General features: G+C 38.9%; 1 protein-coding gene and 1 long non-coding RNA gene across 2 annotated transcripts in view; one reads left to right on the top strand and one right to left on the bottom strand.

Annotated features, from left to right (window-relative positions):
- Positions 1-804: 804 nt before the first annotated feature.
- Positions 805-21209, top strand: part of LOC132118375 (plexin-A2-like) — a 190459-nt gene continuing 170054 nt past the window's right edge. The window contains exon 1 of the mRNA XM_059528186.1: positions 805-1746. The gene's annotated coding sequence lies outside the window, so the exon portion shown is untranslated. The remainder of the gene's footprint in view (positions 1747-21209) is intronic.
- LOC132118376 (uncharacterized) lies at positions 1602-3071 on the bottom strand. The gene is made up of 3 exons (XR_009425891.1): positions 2746-3071; positions 2551-2638; positions 1602-2476 (listed from the first exon to the last, which is right to left on the bottom strand). It is a non-coding gene; the product is annotated as an uncharacterized LOC132118376 (long non-coding RNA).

Genomic DNA, 21209 nt, shown 5'->3' with positions numbered 1-21209 from the left:
GGTTTCTTTATGGAAAGCACCAGCACTGATCATTATGAAGCAAAATTTGGCTCATAGAATGAAACCTTCTCCTCATTCACACTGTATCTGAAATGAGCATCAGCACCAACAGGAATAGCTAACAGTGATTTGTGACTATGCAGTTCTTTTACAAAGAAATATATTTTTAATTATAGCATTCTGTTGAAACTATTTTCTTTTAACATAAATAATCCTTAAAATGAACGACATGAAAGATCATTGTGACTGAACAAACATCCATGTAAAATTCAGAATGGCAATATACTTTTTGTGCAAAAAAGCAAAAGGCCATACTAAAGATTATTACTGTGTATATTAATGTTTTTTTTACATTTTAGAAAGAAGAAAAATGCAGATTCTGACTGTTTACTTCAAAATTCATTAAGATATTTAATACATTTATGTGTCATTTTAATAAGCAATACAATATTGTGTAATCTTACATTTCTAAACATTTGTTTATTTAATACTCAGCATGATTTTTTCATTACTTTGAAAGGTACTAATATTCTGTGGACACATAATTGTTCCAATAAAATAAAATTATACCCTATTCGAAAGGCTACAATGTCTATGTTGATTAGGTTTAGATGAGGTAATTGCATACTTCTGTCCAAAGATGGCACTGTCTAGCAAAATTACTACTGGACTAGCACTTCCCTCACACTTGCAGATGTAAAACGGTAAATGGATTTTACATTTTGTAAAAAAAAAAAAAAAAAAAAAAAAAACTATTTATTTGCATAAATTCATAGCTAATCAAAAGAACTTAAAAAAAAAAACGTAATCCTGAGATTTGTATTCATGCTGTTTTTGAACATACTTTAATGCTTTATTAGGAAAATATCTGTTTGTCATTTTTAAGAAATTGAGCCACAGAATCCTTCTTTGACATTTGCACTATTTTTACAGTAGCTACCAAATGTGATTGCACACAAACGCGAATATTTATCATGAACAACGATTTTGTTTAAATAATGAATGTCATTAGTGCAGTTGCGGCTAGATATATTAAAGATTAGATTAAAAAGATTGTAGTGCCAGATATAGTCTACACAGACTCTTGAGACATGTATTATTGCACTATTCAGGGAGCACAGTTACAATGGTATTTAATTATTCAAAACCTAAATGTTCAAATGTACATTCTAACCACCTAAGTTGTGCATTTGTTAAATGACCATCGTTGAGTGCAAGAAATAGTTAAAACATGCGACATGCAAATAGAGCCGGCAGTGAGTGAGTGCTAGCACAGGGGGCTGGGTTTAAACGCGCTGCTACTGTAACGCTGCTGGGCTTCGATGCCTGTGCCAGTCTCGCGTAAAACCTTCACAGAACAGCAATGAGCGCGTGCATGACGGTCTAACGGAGAGCTGCTGATGAAAAGGCGTGATGTCAAGCTGCTGTCAGTGTCAAAAGACTGGGGGAATGTGCCGTGCACTTGGCATATGAGCTTGTGATTGACCATCCTCCGGCATCGACAGACGAAACGTTGAATTTTGCTGCATAGATCAGTTACCTGAAGCCGCGCGGCGACCGTTCATTCATCGTTTTCTTGCATACAAGAAATCTTCGAGGAATTGTTTTTTTTTCTTTTTGAAGGTGCTACCTTTGAGGCTTCGGCGTTCAGTCGGATGTGGATCTATCTGTCAAAACTGAGCTGAACGCAGAGGCATCTTTAAACTGAACATTAGATACCATCCTCAGCTCTCTTCTGGATTGTAGGTGAGTGGACAAACGTGCTTCATGAATTAATTTCAGCCCTGAGATGCTTTTACGAGCGAGATGTGGCCACGAATACTAATGTGTTCCGTGCGGTGTGCTAGAGCAAAGCGTTGAGAAATCAGACCATTCATGTTATCGGGATGAAATTGCTAATGAATCGCAAAGAAGTTGCGCTTTACGAGCAGTTTAATTAGGATAAAGGGATTTAAATAGGTGGTTTTGTTTAATGTAGAAATATTTGCTGTTGATGATGCTGACCATCCAAATATCGTATTCACTTTAGAAACAGGATAACCTGATCCTCAGTGTCAGTTTCAACTTTTTTATTTAATAGGCAAGCTGTAAGTGATAGCCTAATGATTGGGCATCTATATTAGTTTGACAACATTTTGATGTTGCGTTCCTTATTTTCCCCACACAAGAGATCAGAATAGGAAATGAAATTAAAATGTTTGTAAATTAGCCTACTCTTGTGTAAGCAAGAAAACATGCAAATAAGAATGCTGGTCTTGAATCTTCCTCTCGTATACGCGCGTTCATAACCCATGAACCTTATTTCGTCGATTTAATTTACTCTAATTTAAAGTCAATGCCTCATGCTCCTCACTGTGCGCTCTCCTTTAGATCTTATCTTGAATTCTCGTCTAGCCTACTGAATCTTCCTCGCTGTCCGTTTTAATAGACTCTGACTTCAGTGGACGAAACCCGTCATATATTCAGTTTTCTGGGACTGTGAAAGAAATTGATACACGTTCAGAATGTGAAACTGGTTGTTGCCGAGTGGTCATAATTCATCTCTTTTACCTCAAACTCGGCTCCGTTCATCTGGACTGGGACAGCAGATGCACTCACAAATCTTCATTTCCCCTCACACACGGCTCTGACATCGTCTCTAAAGAAAATAAATGTATCTTTAAGTAGAAAATCGGACAGCATTTGCATGAGAATCACAGGCATCTGCTATGAAGGACAGGGATGATAGTAATCGGTCTGACTAACACAATCAAACGGCGCTTTCAGTGAGGAAGATGAGGTGAATTCATCTCGAGCGTGACCTCTTCACACCGTCGTTTTTATCTTCGTCTTGAAGCGAAACAGCGATTTGACCTGAGACGCCGTGGCGGCAGGGTGAAACGGTTCATTCTCGAGCTGAAAGAGCGCGTTGCTAGTAGACAACAACGAAATTTAATGAAGTTTAGAGGAAAGTCTTAAAAGTTGTATTTTTTCAGTGTTTCGAGTGCGTTTGCAAGTAACATTTTACTAATCCCAAAAGTTAGGTTACAAGTTCGTCAGTGCGTTAAATAGACTCTCACAGAAATTGCGTTCTCCAGAGGATGTAACCATAGCAACAGTAGGCTGCTCGAGCGCATTCCTTTAAGATCAGTATCGGACGGGTACGTCGACTAAACATAAGAACGGGCATTATCAACACTTTATAGATGTACATTTCACGAATACAGTTAACTAAAGAGTTTTGTTTAAAATATATTTTACATAGCTGACTATTGGATAACTATACTAAAATATAAGGCAAAAAATCAGCTAAAAATAAAATAAAATAAAATAAACCTTGCCGGTTAACCTTTTACATTTCAACACTTTTGTCTGTTTGCCCTGAAAAGTTGTCATGATAAAGAGTACTATGATAAATATTAATTTTCTATGGTTATGCTTTTAAGTTAGTAAAAAAAAATATTGTAAAAATGCTTCTGTGTTTTATATTTGAAGTAAATCACTCACCCTTTCAGTGGGACTGCATATTTGGCTCCCTGATTGGCCAATCAGTATTAACCCTATAAAGTCATTATATCCCACTTTTTTTTTCACATTTAAGTGGCTTTCCTCAAGCCTTGGGCTCCCACAAGTTATGTTACTTTTGCCAATTTAGTCGTTTTTTTTTCTTCGAAAAGTGCTGCTCCTTCATGTTAATCAGCATGCATTGTGTATTTGGTCTGGTATGCAATGTTTTGATAAATTTTTCTTGTGATATGATTCCAATGTCATTTATGCTGACTCTATGCCGATTTAAAATGTTTTTATTGGCATATTTAACCTTTCTATAATTGCCATTAAGGGCCCTCTGCATAGCGTCCCGTATGCTAATGGTTTAAACATTGCTCATCTCAAAGCATTAAATGTCACTTATGTAAGTTTGTCTCCCCTATGTATGGCAGAGTATGATTACAGTTTGTATGCTGCATTCTGCTCACTATGTGACTTTGTAGTTTGTTCTCTTTGAGGTGCTGAGAGACAGAGAAAGCTGTAGAGCATCTCTAGATCACAGGCTCTTTAATCAATAAGGTTAACTACACAAAGCCGAGAGGACAAGTCTCCACTGCATGCACACCCATCAACTTTACCTGCTACCTCATTTTTTCTTACCTCGCCAGTTCCATGTGGTTTGATCAGAGTCATAAAGTAAATATAGGGCCGTCTTTTCCCTTGCTCACAGCGTGAACATCCTAAATTGGATGTGCATGTTCATCCTGATTGTCAAGAAGCCTCTAGCATTCTTACGTAGGGTCGCATACTATTGATTTGATTATGTCAGTCAGGTGCATTAAACGTTTCCTGAAGGATAATTGGAGGGTATTATGTGCTTAAAGGGGGTTTGTTCCTCTCTGTATAGCCATTGGCTCTCAGAGAGATGTATACGTTTGAGGGAAAGCTCCGGGTCGAATCTGAATGTTGTGGCCACAAGAGACCCATGCTGAGTACTTATCCTCCTTGTCCCAGTTAAATGCTATGGTCGAGTGGGTTAGTTTGGGGGCCAATTTGGATACATGCTTGTATCTTCTTGGCTCGGATTTTGAGGTCAGTGAGATTACCTTATCAGTCCATTCAGAGGAGACTCTGCAGCTGTAAAAACGGCAATGTAAAGATCCTAAAGTATGTGCTATCTCATCACTCATCTCTCCCATTGTCCACCAGGCATCTAGTGTTTTCAGAAGAGCTCATCCTCTGTCTCTGGCTTTGAGTGAACGTTGGGATGAGTGCTTGATGGATAGTCGCAAAAAACAACCCCCCCCCCCAGCAACCTTCGAGTAGGACCATGTAGCTCAGTAGTGCCACCTATTGATGACTACATTGCAGCAACAAACCACAATATCTGAACCTGTCCAGGATTCCAAAGTGGTTTAACCAGAGGCAGAGGGGCATTTGAGGTTGGTGTGTCATACATAAGCCTATGCTCGTTTTAGTTGCATGCTGTGTCACCAGCGTGCACTACACCTCGAGAGAACCCCCTCTTTTCTTCTCCAATGGTGGCATACGGGCTTGCCCCGTTTAGCTTAAGAGATTTTGACAAGTCGCGGTGCATGCAGGCGGAATCCTTGACCTATTTCTTAATGAGTGAACAGTACAAATGCATTCAGAGGGCTGTGTTTGCAATGCAAGGCATTACAACGTCCCCCCACCGCTCATGCACACAGACAGACTCTCACACGCTTATGCCCTGCAGGATGGGCTCTTGTCGAGAGAGTTCATCTGCTTCCTCTATGCTAGATTCATGTATTAGCGTGTGTATCCAAACGTTTGTTTCCTTTCACTCATTGATCTTGCATTCTCTTTTGCAGCATTGCCGCTCGGCTGTTTATCTATGGCTCTCTACTGTCCAACTGTCACAACAAAGATCGCTATCACTCTTGACCCATCTTGCTTGCTTAAAGCATGTTTTAGGTGTACGTGTAAATGTGACCAAGAGAACAAAGTGAAGCTAGATGTAGTACCCATTACAATTATCCTGTGACATTGACATTTGGAAACAGAATGCAGATTCAGTGTACGTAGAAAATGGTGTGCACTGGTCTACCAAATATGTAGTCTATTTCTGTACGTCTTTTTTGAGGATGTAAACAATCTGGTGAGATAATTTGTCTTCAGCATTGGTGGATTATACATGGGGTTGATACGGTGACCTGGCGTTCGGCTACACTGTAATTTGGCCTGTGTTTTCTGCTGCATCTAATTACCCTTGCACAGTTGGTGGACAGACTCTCGCTTGGAAGGTGCCAGTGTCCAGATTGGTCACAGAGAATTGTGGGTGTTGATGCATTTACAGCTCCAGAGTGTGGGCAAGAGAATAGGATGGGTCAATCATGCACAGGTGACGGAGATTCTGAGAATGCTGCCAGTTTTATGCAACATTTTTTTTAAGAATGGAAACAGACTCTCGCTTGGAAGGTGCCAGTGTCCAGATTGGTCACAGAGAATTGTGGGTGTTGATGCATTTACAGCTCCAGAGTGTGGGCAAGAGAATAGGATGGGTCAATCATGCACAGGTGACGGAGATTCTGAGAATGCTGCCAGTTTTATGCAACATTTTTTTTAAGAATGGAAACTCATGTTCTCTGAAAAATCTGTAAAAAGGGGCATTTTCACTCCAAAATGATTCATCTTTGAGTCATTACAAACCTGTATTACATTGTTTCTGTAAGGACTAAAACAATGGGGACTCTTAACTTTCATTTAATGGCCAATACAAGCACAGATATATGATTCAGAAATAACAGCTTTTGTTTTCCACAGAATTGGAACAACATGAGGGTGAATAAATGATGATAGAATTTTCATTTTTGGGTGAACTGTTCTTAAGGCACTTGTTGTAATCTGTTTGTTTGTCTTTTTTTGCACTTTGATCATCTGAAATACTGGTATTGCTACTAGTAGCTTGTTAAGACCATTTTTGCTTTCGACTATCTGAAGTAGTGCTTTCGTATGAGCAAATAAAAACACAGAAACAAAAATCAATTACCTCCCATCTCTCCAATACAAACTCAGACCCTCAGCTGCCTTTTAATGAGGGGGCCGATAATGCATGCTGTTCAGAGAGAGAACTTTTTGAGGGTAACGGGGTTAAGGTGGTTTTATGAAAAGTTGTTATTATGTGAGATGCTTTGGTTTGGGATGGCTGAGACTTTTTGTATTTTTGGGCCGTGTGTGTGCTAAGTTTTATCTGGTCTTCATGATGGAGTTTTGCCTCTTGAGACTTTGGTCAGAAAGAAACTACTTAAATAAGGCAGAGAAAAAACTTGTTGTCTGTGGACAGGGAGAGAGAGCGATTGAGAGTGCAAGACATGTTGCCGTGTGCCTGGTCATAAGAGGCAAGAGTTCTCCAGTTAAACCCAGCACTCCCCTTCTCCTTCTCTCCCCCTGTAGTCGCCAGCTTGTGGAAAACAAAAGCTTTTGTTTAGATCTTCAACCCAGCAGATGGGAAGAAGGACAGTAAATATAAATTGCAAAGGAAATGGAGCAAGTGGACCATGATGGGGAGCATACAAACTCAGAGGCCTGTCCTTTGGGAAGAGTAACTGTCCCTGAAAAATACTGCCACAAAGTTCCTGCACTCTGCGGCCCTCTGTTACTTTTTCATCCAAACCCATTGACTGAAAGCGTTAGTCAGAGCCTCCAGGCTCTCTTGGGCCCAGGCTGCTTTTATTAAGATGTTAATGGAATTGCCTTCATGACACACTTCTATAGGACAGCCATTTTTCAAAGCCTCAATCTGTCTTCTGCGTGGAACACATTAGCGGCTTATGCACAACAGGTTCCTTGCACATTTGAGGTTCGCTCTTTGTGGTACTACTCTGAAACTCTATAATTCTTCTGTGTATATAATCCTTCCCGCCACATGCATGCCATATTTCACAGCATGCGAAGACCGCCCATTTCAGTGATAACTGTAATAATATATGGACTGTAGTGCTTCTGTTTGTTTTGTCAGTGAATTGTAGGCTGATTGTATTGAAATTGTATTGAAAATGCTAATGCTGATTTTCTACACGGTGTCTAAAAGGAGAAACGGTATGCTTACGCAAGCCTTTTGTGCCTTCCACAAACTGCTAATAATTTTCCTCCCTTAACCACAACCCCTCATGTTGTCTTTGCTTAACCGGTACTTGAGATTCCACCACAGACGTGCTAGACAAAAAAAATGATGTGCTAAACAAGTTTGGTCCGTAATTTGTATGTGAGATATAACTTAATCCTATCATGTTCCTTTGGCTCAGTGGCAGAGCATTGCGTTAGCAGCACGAAAGGTTGTGGGGTCATTTCCCAGGGAACACACATACTGGTAAAAAAAAATAGCCTGAATGCACTGTAAGTTGCTTTGGATTAACAACGTCTGTTAAATGTAAATGGATGGATGGATGGATGGATGACTGTCAGTATTGGAATAATTGCTTACAGTACTGGTCTTGTTTATTGGAATGGCCACTAGCCGTGTAATTACCATACAGTGAATCCTTTTGAATGACAAGTGTCTGTTAAATGACAATATAATAATAATACAATTTTTTAAGGGCAGTGCAACCAAAAATCTTTTTATCTTCCTTAAATTTCAAAGTTACATTTTGTATTCCCCTGCAGAGCTGTTTTTGTATAAAGAATGAAAGTCATTGGAGTCCAAACCAACTGAAAATGCTGAGACATTTTTTTAATGTCCCTCAGAAGAAAGAAATAAACGTCACGGGCAGGTAGACAAAGGTTACCCAAGGTTCATATGCTGTGGATATGCACTCTGCCCCCTGATGACTGAAAGCTGTAGTCCTTGGTTTTGTCATTTACTCTGAAGTTGTCATTTTCAGTTTTGCATTGACTTTCTTTCTAAATCTCTTTTTTTTTCTGCTTGATTCAAGAGCAGTGCACATTCAAATCACACCTTTTCCAGCCTCTCAGTGGTGCACTGGTGGGAATAATTCCTTTGTTGTGGGAATATAATTGCTTTTAACCTCCTTTTACCTGTCTGGGATTTTTGGCTGCGGGCTTATGCACGTACTCTGACGTGTACCCACCTGCATCCATGCTGTCTGCTTTGTTACAATTCTCAAGTCAGCCATGGCCTTATCAGGAGAGATAGCTCCTCTTTCCTGTCAGGAGGCAGACGCCTTAACACATCCTCTCCGCCTCAGCTGGGAAAAGAGCACCGATAAGCCTCCCAAATTCATTCCTGAGCCTGATAGCAAACAAGGCTCCTCGGAAAGAGAGAGAGAGAGAGAGAGGCAGGAGAGAAGGGAACTCAAGAAGATAAACACTTTCCACAGCACAGAGCAAAACAAACTGAAAGTGATGATGAAAGTTGATGAAACTCTCAACTTTCAAAGTAAAAAATATGACACATGCCATCTTTGTGTGCCCATGATCATAACTGGTTTGTGCAAGCACATTCACAGAAGGCCCGGCTAGTGCCAGGAGTATTGGACACGCTCCTTTGAAAACAAGAAGTATCCATACTTAGAACGAGAACAGAGGGTCATACCGAAGGAGCGACTCGGAGTGGGAAAAGTGTTCTGGAATGAGAAGTTCTCCCTTATGCTCAGCATTCTGTTTGAAATCTTTGGCTTGGGTAGCAGCCACATTGAATTCAAAGGTTCCTTGAGTTCTTGCTAGTTACTTCAAATGTCTACTTCACATAGAGAAGAAACATTGATAAGGCCCACACAGAAAGCACAGTGAATTTCCACAGAATTGGAACACCCATTATGGGCAGTGTTCCATTTGTTCCTCAGCATTTTAGTGTTCCTTTTTATCTTTATTTTGGATATTTGATGGATGCTTAAAGGTAACCTCTCTATAGCAGTTAGCTATCTTGTTAGATAGCTTGTACTTTAAAGGTGATAGTCACGATGAAACTGGAAAATATCGAGTCATTTCAAGGTCACTGGGTGCACTAGCAATTGATTAGACCAGAGAACTGACCTTTGGGGGAAGTTTGAGCATGTACAAATCGGTCCGGAATCATGATAACAATGAACAATCACTGTTTTCCTTTCTCAGTTTGTCGGCTCTCCTGTCAGATAAATCATTTGTTTGTGTGTCGTACAGCACATAAATATCTTGTAGCATGTTAACAGTTTCCTTGTCTTTTTTGGCTTGCTAATGTACAACAGAGATGTCATGGTGTGATTCCTGCCTTGTCAAACCTTCCCAATGTTTCAGCTTTCCATGTTTGAGACATCACAATTACGAGCACTCATCTTTTGAATTACACTACAGGAAATAAATAATCAAATGTTGATGTATAATTCACAGATCTACAGCAATGTAGGTCAGCCACGCTTCTTTTCTTGAGCATTTAAGGGGAGCGACTGTCGAATTAGTTTATCTAAGACAATTATCCCAAGTGTTACAGCAAAGAGAGTCTCAACAGAGGATGGCAGATCCCTGTGTTGTCCGCCGAGATGTTGATTAAATATGACTGCGCTGAAGCTACTGTCCTGTCGATGGGGGTTGGGGAGGGATTGGGGGAGTGAGGAAGAGAGGGATAATGGAAGGGGGGGGTCTGGGCAGGTTCTCTGCTGTGAATGAATAGCGGCTCAAGTCTGCGTCTGTAGCAGTTTAGGATTATGTGTTAATGCTGTTTAATGCCACACAAGTAGTGAAAGCGTGGAATCTGTGACACTCTGTCACTGTGATGTAATGGTGTCAGCTGGGTGTTTACTCAGCACGGTGCTCTTGCACTGATCTGAGTCCAGCTTTTATGAACGGTTCATATCAGCACTTGTGTAAGCTCAACAGATCACAGGTTATCTAGCTGTTGGCCATTTCCTGGGGCTTTCCTCAACTTTGAAGTTGATATAAACCAAAACGGATGCTATTTACTTTCTTAATACACCTTCTTGATCTGATTGTCCGCTAATTGGTGCTTGTTATTCACAGGAAATTTGCTCTGACTCTGAAATTACACTGTAAAAATGATAATGTATTGTTCCAGTATTACAGGATGACATGGTGGTTGCTGTATATTTTGCAACTTAAAAAGTTAAATAATTTTATTATATACCAAGTGACAGGGTCAGTACTCAGAGAGACTCAAGTCCCTTAAATAATGCAATGAACATGAACAGAATGTAACACACAAAACCCTAAAGCCGAAAGGCTGACAGACATCACAATGTTAAGCTGACATTGTGATTCCTTCCCCCCCACCCCCTCTCCCGCAAACCGCTGCATCACAGTTCCGTGTTCGGAAAGGAAATGAAGTGTACTACGGAAACTCTAAAGGGTTTAAATAGCCTATGAGAATAAAATAATGTTTAAATACTTTTTCTCGCAATTATAATAAATTATATGATAATAAAAATGAAAAGAAACAAAGTATTTATATAAAATATAATCTTATGTCAGTGTCCTTTTGGCATTTTTTCTCCTTAAGTAATATGTTAATTCTTAGTTTGCACTTCAAAAAACACAGATTTTACTGTATTTTATAATACAATTATTAGGGATGCACGATAAATATCACCCAATATTTAATGCACTTCTTGTCTGTAATGCCGGTTCTGTAATCAGTGGTAAATCTCTACACTTGCGTGATTTTTCATGGAGCAGCATTTACTACACAGAGACAAAGCTGGCAAGCTGCGCAAAACAATGGGAAAATATGATTGTGGTTTGGCGCAGCTTGTCAGTGAACAATGGCTCTGTGTAGTAAATGCTGCTCCATGGGAAATCACACACATATAGAGATTTATCATGCATCCCTAACAATTATCCAATGATAAACCATTTAAAGTTTTATAATTTAATAAACTGGTTTTTACTATCTTTCATTGAAAAAAAATGCAGATAGATAAACCATTCCTGATAAATAAACCAAATCCTGTCCTGTTTTTTTCTCATTGGTTATCCTGTTTCCTTGTACTCATTACTGTACTATGTCATTTTGCATGCACCAATGACACATAATGGGTCATTCATATTTATTTTATGGTTGCTAGGATGTTCCCATGACATCAAACAGTTGCTAGGGTGTTCTGTGTGGTTGCTAGGGGGTTGCTAAGGTGTTTGATTAGTTGATAGGTAGATGCCAGGGTTGGTCAAAGCACAGCACTGAAAATTGGCACCAGAAATTCTACTTCTATGCGTTCAAATTTGAATCATGGTGTTTTGTTGATGATAATTAAAATTCAGTTCAAATTTTCACCAGGGCACACAACCCTGGTGGTCATCAAGTGAGGAATCATATTTTCCATGAACATTTCAGATAAAACAGCCTGATGAACTCTGAAAACATACAACTTTGCAGAAACGTTCTCATTACCGCAAGCGTTTTAGAGGCTTTTAGGTTGAATTGTTTAGTAAGTTTTTGGCAGTAACCCGAGGCATCTTAACTGCTCGCGAACACATTCGAGATGAAGTTTCTAACCTTCAGCTGAGTTGAAGATGGCACTCATTGCCACGGGCAAGGGTTCAGAGGTGAACTGAGCTGAACCACCCACATCATATGCTCATTGCATTGGTCCCCCATCAACTGTTTTGGAAATACTCCAGTTATGTAACATACTCAAAAAAGGCAGAGCTGCTGTTCCTGGAGGCAATAAATATTTCATTATCTCTGCCTATCATTATTATGCATCAGAGAACGAATCTGTCAATTAAAGGCTTTGTTGAAGAATCTTGTCGAAAGCAAGCATGCCACAAAACAGTACAGTTTTAGAGAGCCCAAATTAAAAATGAATGCGCTTTATTTTGTTTGTTTGTTTACTCATTTCGTTTCTAGTTGACAGTTAACAGCTTGTAGCAGACAGCTTTCCACCCCTCCTAAACACTGTCCCTCCTTCGTTCCTCTGTTGCTTCTTTTGTTTGCTCAGTGGGGTGGAGGAAAGAAGTGTTTGTGGCTACAAGCTAGCTTTTGTGTTCATGCATACGAGTTGTTGGGTGGAGTTGCGTGTGGATGTTGGTGCTGCGGTGTCGATACAACCATGCCCTCTGCTGTCAAGCTTTTTCTGGCTGGTTGCATCACATAATGATCTTTGCAGGACTTTGGCAGATGCCCAGCATGTCTGCATTAATGACCAGAGATACACACACCTGAACTTCTTAGAATGAAACGCAGGTCTTTGATTGTCTTTCCATTGATGTTGGATCAGTAAAATGAAGCCCAAGGTGTCCAAGTGTGCAGCCGTGACTGGGTTCTTGTGAATTCATGCTTCTGTCTAGCCAACTGGCCTCAGGCTTTCCACACCGAGTCAATCTGCTTCAAATCACACGGCTATTCTGCTTTGCTCGCTCTCAGAATAAAAGATCTTCACCTAGGTAAGATCCTTGCAGAAACACCTCAGAATATGGCATAACTCCGTCCGACGACCTCATCAGTATACCGTGACCTGCTATCGGCCTCAAACTCCTTGATGTTCTAACAGTGTTTAAAGAGAATCTAGTGGTGATAGCAGATCATGTTTGTGTCCATCATCACTGCTGCACGCTGTGATAAGTGGATGAATTAAATGAATGTAGATATCACTGTAAGCTCGGTGGTGATGTACACTGCCCGTCATACTGCGGGTCACAGCCTATCAATCCCCCTCGCGTCTTCAACATATCGCTCCACATTCAAATCCTTCTCTGATGCTTTCTTGTCCACCTACGTGAAACAATAAAATTTTTCACCAGCTAAAAGTTTTGATATGTTTTGCACTTTCTTGCGTACTTTCTCAGTGCGGAGTGGGAGATCTTCCTCTGAGTCAGTGCTTCATTGTGAGGACTTTGTGTCTCATCTTGTATGTAGAATGTATATTAATGTGAAGCAACTATGTGGATTGAATACTACAAGGTTTTTCATTTGCTAGAAATATGTATGTAGCTATATGCATTGCATGAATTTGTTAATATTGCATGCATGTAATTTGAAAGCAATTTACAAGTGCATCTCAATAAATTAGAATGTTGTAGAAAAGTTCATTTATTTCAGTAATTCAACTCAAGTTGTGAAACTTGTGTATTAAATGCACACTGACTGAAGTAGTTTAAGTCTACGGTACTTTTAATTGTGATGATTTTGGCTCACATTGAACAAAAACCCACCAATTCACAATCTCACCAAATTAGAATACTTCAAAAGACCAATAAAAAACATTTTTAGTGAATTGTTGGCCTTTTGGAAAGTATGTTAATTTACTGTACATGCACTCAATACTTGGTAGGGGCTCCTTTTGCTTTAATTACTGCCTCAATTCAGTGTGGCATGGAGGTGATCAGTTTGTGGCTCTACTGAGGTGGTATGAAAGCCCAGGTTTCTTTGACAGTTGCCTTCAGCTCATCTGCATTGTTTGGTCTCTTGTTTCTCATTTTCTCAGATTCTTTATGGTTCAGGTCAAGTCAAGTCAAGTCAAGTAAAGTCAAGCCACCTTTATTTATATAGTGCTTTAAACAAAATACATTGCAACAAAGCCAACTGCAACTGAATACAAAGCAACTGAACAACATTCATTAGAAAAACAGTGTCTGGTGACAATTTGAGTTGAATTACTTAAATGAACTTTTCCACAACATTTTCATTTATTGAGATGCACCTGTATACTTTTATTTGGCAAGGACACATTACACTGAACAAAAATAAGAAATGAGCATCAAAATCAGTTTATTAGAATGATTTCTGAAGGATCATGTGACACTTAAGACTGAAGTAATGACTCTTTAAAGTTCAGCTTTGCCATCACATGCATGAATTCCATTTTACATATATAAATGAAAAAGGAAATAAAAAAATAAAATAAAATAAACACCGCTTTGGTGAGCATATGAGACTTCTTTCAAAAACATTAAAAAGTCTTACTGACCCTCAAATTTATTTTTAATTAAATTTGTTTACTAAAATTAAGCAACAACAAGCTGATTTCTTTTATTACAATTATATATATCCATATAATCATAAACCGTTTTGCTGGAAAATGATGCCATGCAATGGTAAAACATTCCTGATTGTAGTTTTCTCTGGATTTTCTGATTGCATTTCAATTTCAACACAACTTCATCTGTGTTACTCATGCAGATATCATTATTTTGGATATTAGAACTCAGAACTGAGAACTATAAGGTTTCTGGTCTGGCTTCTTCAAGAATGAGCCATCTTCACTATTGTGTCATTTAGCAAGTCACCTAATACCAGTTACTCCGGGGGAATTCTTGGTGAGGTTTATAATGATGAAATGTGAAATACTTGTGCAAATTCCTCAGCCCTTTCACAAGGTAATAAGTGATGGTTATAGTAGCTGGGATCTGGTTACTTTCTATGTTTTTTACAAGTCAGTGGTGACTCTTTGACTGACAGTATCCGTTGGCAGTACAAAAAAGGCTTGAAAGGGGAAACAAGAAAGAAGGAATGTGAATAAGACCTCTCTGATTGTTCCTGCCAAAAGTGAGTCAGATGGGAAGAGGAAGGGAGTAAGAAGGAAATGGGCATTATATTAGTTGCGCTCAGGGGAAGTTTGACGGACAGGGCATGGCATTGGCGTGACCGTTCTCACAGGACGAAAGAAGTGGCTTACTGTTTCACATACCAGTCACTGAGTATGACTGGCACGCTGCCATGCTAAGATCAGGCTAGATAAGTCACCTTCTCTGGAGAGATGCCTAGTCAGAAACTCAAGTATATTCTTGCACTAAAAGTCATTTCCGATTGTCAACCCAAATAATTTCTGTCAACACCTGGTAGAAAAAAAAAAAAAGATCAGCAATTTTACTTCCTTGTCTTCCTCCCTGATTAATGTAGCTTGATATTAGCCATCACATCCTTGGTTTTTGAATGCATTGCTCATGCTCTAACATTGACCTGTTTTGTTTTGCCTGATGTAGTTTCATACATCATTTACCTTTAACCTCCGCCCTCTACTGCACATCAAAAGCTGCAATAGATTCCATGGGTGAAGTTCTTGCCCTGTTTTTGTGTTTGCTAATGACTCACAAATCTGTAAGCCTCTTGTCTCCATGAAGTAACTTGTTAAATTCTGGTTGGATGTATTAGCTGTCCGCTGACTCACATAGCCTGCAACAGAATAGCTTTCAAGGAAGAAGTCCATTCAGAATCTCCATTGAGAATTCTATTTGGAATTGAGTTGGAATGCCTCTTTTAAGTTCCAATTTGAGTTTGAATTGAATTTAAATTAAAGTTGCAAATTTAATTTGGTTTAATTTAAATGAGTGACATTCAAAGAATTTGCTGTAACTATTAACCTTTAACAAGAAAAGTTTATCAAGACAGTATTTGAATATTGGCTTGACAAAGCAAAGAAGTTACACATAGATGAAAGGATGGATAGATCGATGGATATGTGGATAGATGGATAGACAGAGAGAAATGGATAGTGGATGAATGGATGGCTATAGAGAGAGAGTGAGAGAAAGCGAAATGGATGGACATGTGGATGTGTAGAGAGATATGGATGGATATACAGTATAGACAGATAGAGAGAAAGAGAGAGAGAGAGAGAGAGAGAGAGAGAGAGAGAGAGATGGATGGATGGATATATAGATGGACGGATGAAGAGAGAGCGGGATGATGGATGGATGGGTATGTGGATGTATGGGTATATATATGGATGAATGGATAGACAGAGAGAAATGGATGGATAAGTGGATGGGTAGAGAAATATGGATAGATAGATAGATAGATAGATAGATAGATAGATAGATAGATAGATAGATAGATAGATAGATAGATAGATAGATAGATGGATGGATGGATGGATGGATGGATGGATGGATGGATGAATGGATGGGTGTACAGCTTTTATTGACCAGGGTGAAAGAGCACTAAATTTCCCAGAATGCATTGCCATTCATTAAATTATTTTTCCTGTAATTCAGATTCATCTTCAACTTCAGCTACGTAAATCGCTCTGCAGTATCTCTGTTTGAACTTGGTGTGATTGGCGGGGATGGCACATCATAAATCATTACAGATTTGCAAAAGTTTCTGGTCCCATTTAGTGTCAGATCCTTTTATATTTCCATCTCTTTCTGGATTTCTCTCTCTCTTTCTCTTTTCTCTTATTTCCTCAAATAGCTTTGGGTTCAGCCGCTCCCTCTTGCCCAGCTGAAACAGATGCTAATTTGAATCTTCATTCACACACAGATTAGTCTTTGATCAAACTTAATGCCCAAGGAGCGTCTGTTGCATATGAGAGGAGAAAAAAACACCCTTTCATCTGTTCCGAATCAACTCTGAGAGGGATAGAGTCAGAGGCGCAGATGAAGTATTTTAGATGGCTGTAGCCATTCAGGTTTGAGACCATGACCAATACGGATTGTCCAGAACTGGTGCCTGAACTGCTTACAAACAGCATGACCCTGAGGCTCACACCTCAATACTAGTCCCAAAGGATTTGTGTGTGTTGCATATGGTCTACTTAGTAGTATAATTCTATTACTATTCTGTTCACATGGGCTTGGTCTAGAAAGTCCCTGCTCTAAATTTCAATGCCTGCTCTTCTGATGTATGCCTGTGTATGAGCATGTGATGCTGCCAGTATGTATGTTTCATTAACATATGTTCATTCATGTAGAGCTATGGTGGGGTCATTCCTATAGAACAAATAGGAGTTAATAAAATATATAAAAAATAGGGCTGTCGCGATAACCGCAATATTGTAATACCGCGCTATTGACAAGCAAACCGCAGAGGAAAGATAGCAACCGCAGAAACCGCGGCAACCGCAGTGTTCAGTTTTTTTGTTTTTTTTATGAGGCTGTGGCCGCCTTGTTTTTTTTTTCTCAATTTGTCACTGTGCATTCAATGTTACATAAATTAATGATACAATATGGTCACGACTGTAATTTTCTCGCGAGCCGTTGTAGCTTTATGGTGCTTCGTTTGTTTTGAATAGGCCGACTGAAACGATGGGAGGCGCTCGATCTCGTCCCAAAACCTAATGTCACGTCGCCAGTTTGGGAACATTTTGGCTTTCAACCCAATGAAAAGGGCGAGCCAGCGAATATACATGAGCCGATATGCAAAATTTGCTGCAAAAAGGTTCCTGTGACGCGGCAATACATCTAATTTGAGGTCATCGGGACATTCTAAAACGCGTAACGTGAAAAACGCTTAACGTGGTTTAATGTACAAATACAGTGATATTTACATACCAAACTCACTAAACATCATACTAATAAAGTATATTATCTACAAAAAAATCAGATGATCCCTGAATATGAATTCAACGCGTTTAATAACACGTTTTCCTCCCATAGAAAACCATCATAAGGCTTAACGTGTTATTAGACGACTTGCATTCATATTCAGGGATCAACAGGTTTTTCTTTTTTTTATACATCGTATACTACTTTATTAGTATAATGTTTAGTGAGTTTGGTTTTTAAAAATCACTGTCTTTGTACATTAAGCGTTTTTATTATAACGGTTTTCTATGGGAGGAAAATGCTTAACGTGTTATTAAAGGAGTTGCATTCATATTCAGGGCTCATCTGTTTTTTTTTTTAGATAGTATACTTTATTAGTATGATTTTTAGTGAGTTTGGTCTGTTAATATCACTGTCTTAGTACATTAAGCCATTCTCGAGGTCGGACATCCGGGACTTTTACTCCCATAATGCACTGCGCGCGCATAGCAACCGCGGCGAAGGGTAAAACAAACAAGCGCTCGCCATTAAGCAACAGGAAGCGGAAGACAAACAAGCGCAAAACTGCCGAGAATCATGCCTAAAAACTGTTGTGTTGTTAGTTGCACAAACAACAGCGTAAAGAGGAGTGACCTCTCATTTTATATGATACCTAGCAAGGCAACTGAGCCAGAAAGGAGAGAGAAATGGCTCCAGGCGATTGGACGAGGTGTTACACCACACAGAACAAAACTAAGGCGGCCTACATCCGATTACCATTACGTTTGCTCCTCCTATTTAAACATGACTGCAAGTGTAGGACACATGGTATGTACACATGGTGTTCATACCAGGGGATTTGATGAGATAATTGTATATGTCTGGATACTCGAGCCTGGGCCATGCCTTTGGGTTGTTCTCCCAGGACTCAGCTGGATGTCGATAGGGACAAGATTGTAACGTTAAACCTACAAGCGACAGCTTTCTGTGGTACCTGGTCAATGCAGGCGCAAGTAGACTTTCTATATATTGATAAGACATTCTGTAATAGAAGAAAGAAGATCTGTATTTGTATAGCTGCTAGCGCCTTTCACATACATCTAACGTTAGTCACAAAGCGCTTTACATGAGTGTTTTATTACATTCACTTCACTTCTCACCACCGACATACATTCGCATACACAGATATCATTCATCATTAATAAAAAGTAGTCCGTTAGTATCCATAACTGACATAATCCACAACAAAACTTCTGTGAATAGATACCTTTTTTGATTTTCCTCGGGCTTTGCCTTGATTGCCTTCGGTTTGTTTTACCCTTCAAACACGGCGGCGGCTTGTTGCTATGCAGGTCACATGATTTGTGACGTAACGCCGACCAAGAGAATGTTAAGCGTTTAGAGTGTCCCCTGTCATCCAGCGCAGCTGCCCCCTCAAGCATCAGATCGCGCAGCAACATCAAAAAGAACAGCTGAGACCGGCCGACAGTTAAGAGTAGCTGAAGCCTTTGCGAAATCTGTAAAATACAGCCGTGAAAGTAACAGGCATACCTGCTGAAGTCACGGACAACCTCAGCGTCAGTGCCCTTACCCAAGAGAGCGTGAGCAGATAACGAGCTCACACACGCTATCTGCTTGAGGAGTGCATCGACTCCAGCGCGAATCCACTGTCCTGGTGGGCCGCGATAATCAGTCTAGATTTCCGCTGCTGTCCAAAGTCGCGCGCAAATACGTTTAATACATGTTAAAACTCTTTGATTTCTTAAAAAAAAATGTATTGGAAAACGCATGTTCTTGTTGCTGTTTGGCATTTAACAATAAACAAAAATGTTTTAAAACGTGTCTCTCTGTCAGTTAAAAAAGCAACAATATATGCTACATAACTCAACGATAGAGCTTTGTATGCAGCAAAATCAGGATAAATTATGTAAAAAAAAAAAAAAAAAACGGCGGTAATACCACATATCGCGCTATTGAGCCACCTATAATAACCGCAGGGGAAATTTCTTAACCGCGACAGCCCTAATAAAAAATGATCTTAGTTTTAGATTTTTAAGACTATTCTAGTTTCTTATTTATTTAAATGATTGCTTAAAATTTTAAGTTGTACAAATTGCCTAAAATATTTTTTAAATATATTTATAAAAATATTTATAATATGTTTATTTATACATGTATTTATGGATTTGTTAGTCTTAGTGCTGGGCAACGATATTTTTTTAAAATCACGATTAATCGCATTATCGTCTGCGATTAATTGCAGTCAATTGCAATTAATCGCATTGTTATGCACAAAACTAATAATGCATTCAAAAGTAGTGTATTGTTCACTTTTTTCATTTAAAAGTAGGCCTACTGCTATATGAACAAAAGTGAAATAACATTTGATTTGCAAATAAAACAAATAAGGTGCATTTTACAGCAGTGCTCCTTTTACATAGTAGCAGTTAAAATATTTATTGTAGCCTAAATCTCAACTTATAACATCATTAATTAAATTAAATATAAAACAAGCCATTTGTCACTGCCAGGACAAGGGTGAGGGTGTTTTCTCACACTAGGCAGTCTTAACAATGCCGGAGCGCGTTTGAGCCCCAGTGCCTGGTTATTCTGACTAGTGTGATCATTCCATTTAGCAGTCCCTGGCTCGGTTGAAAGAGGTGGACAAGAGTGCGGTTCAGTTATATATAGATCAGTCAGTGTGAGCGCTAACCGCATCGCAGTATGGTTTTTATCAGGAGCATCCCCTCGTGTGACCCATGATTTGTCTGTATGTGTATTCAGAGCCAGTGAGGAACGGACTTTCATAATAATAATAAATAAAAAAACTGTGTTAACGCGCAATAAAATAATTGTCAGCATTAATCCATTAATTCATTAACGCGATAATAACGCGTTAACTTGCCCAGCCCTAGTTAATCTATATACTTTGTGTTTTCATGTTATGATTACTAGTTTTAGTTTAGTTTGAGATTTTCCAAACTATTTTAGATTATTTTTTATTTAACAGTTTTAGGTTGTGTAAATTACCTTTAAATTACCTTTTGTTTTCATTTTATGATTATTAGATTTAGTAGAGTTGAAGATCTTGAGTTTGCGTTGTAGTTTTATGTATTTATTTTAATTTATTTATATCTATACATCTAGCTATTTGTGTATTTAGTTTAACTATTTATGTAGTTTATTTATTCTTAAAGTTTTACTTTGTTATTTTAGAACTGCCAAAGTTTGTGCAGATATCAAGTAACTGAAATAATTGAAAATATTTTTCTTTTAGTTCAGTTACAATTTTTCTCAGTTATGTTGAATTGTATTATTATTCCACAATTATGTATTTGTTCACAGAAGTAAAACTACGTGATACTATGTGGTTCTAAAACAGTCTTTTTAATGACTAAATGTAAAAGCACATGTAGTTCTTTAAACAGTAAAGCATTGGGCTAGCAGCATCAAGGTCATGGACTTGATTCTCAGGGAATGCATGGACTGATACTGTAGAATTCCATCAACCCCCAACCACGAGTCACCCCCCCCCCCCACACACACACACACTCTGTCCAAGATGCTCACATAGAAAGAAGCACAGGAAGAAAGGAATTGCTAATAAAAGATGAGAGAGAGTGGAT

The sequence above is a fragment of the Carassius carassius genome, chromosome 37 (assembly GCF_963082965.1).
Source record: "Carassius carassius chromosome 37, fCarCar2.1, whole genome shotgun sequence".
NCBI lineage: Eukaryota > Metazoa > Chordata > Actinopteri > Cypriniformes > Cyprinidae > Carassius > Carassius carassius.
Note: the sequence above shows the minus strand (reverse complement) of the source record. Positions and strands in the feature narration are given on the sequence as shown.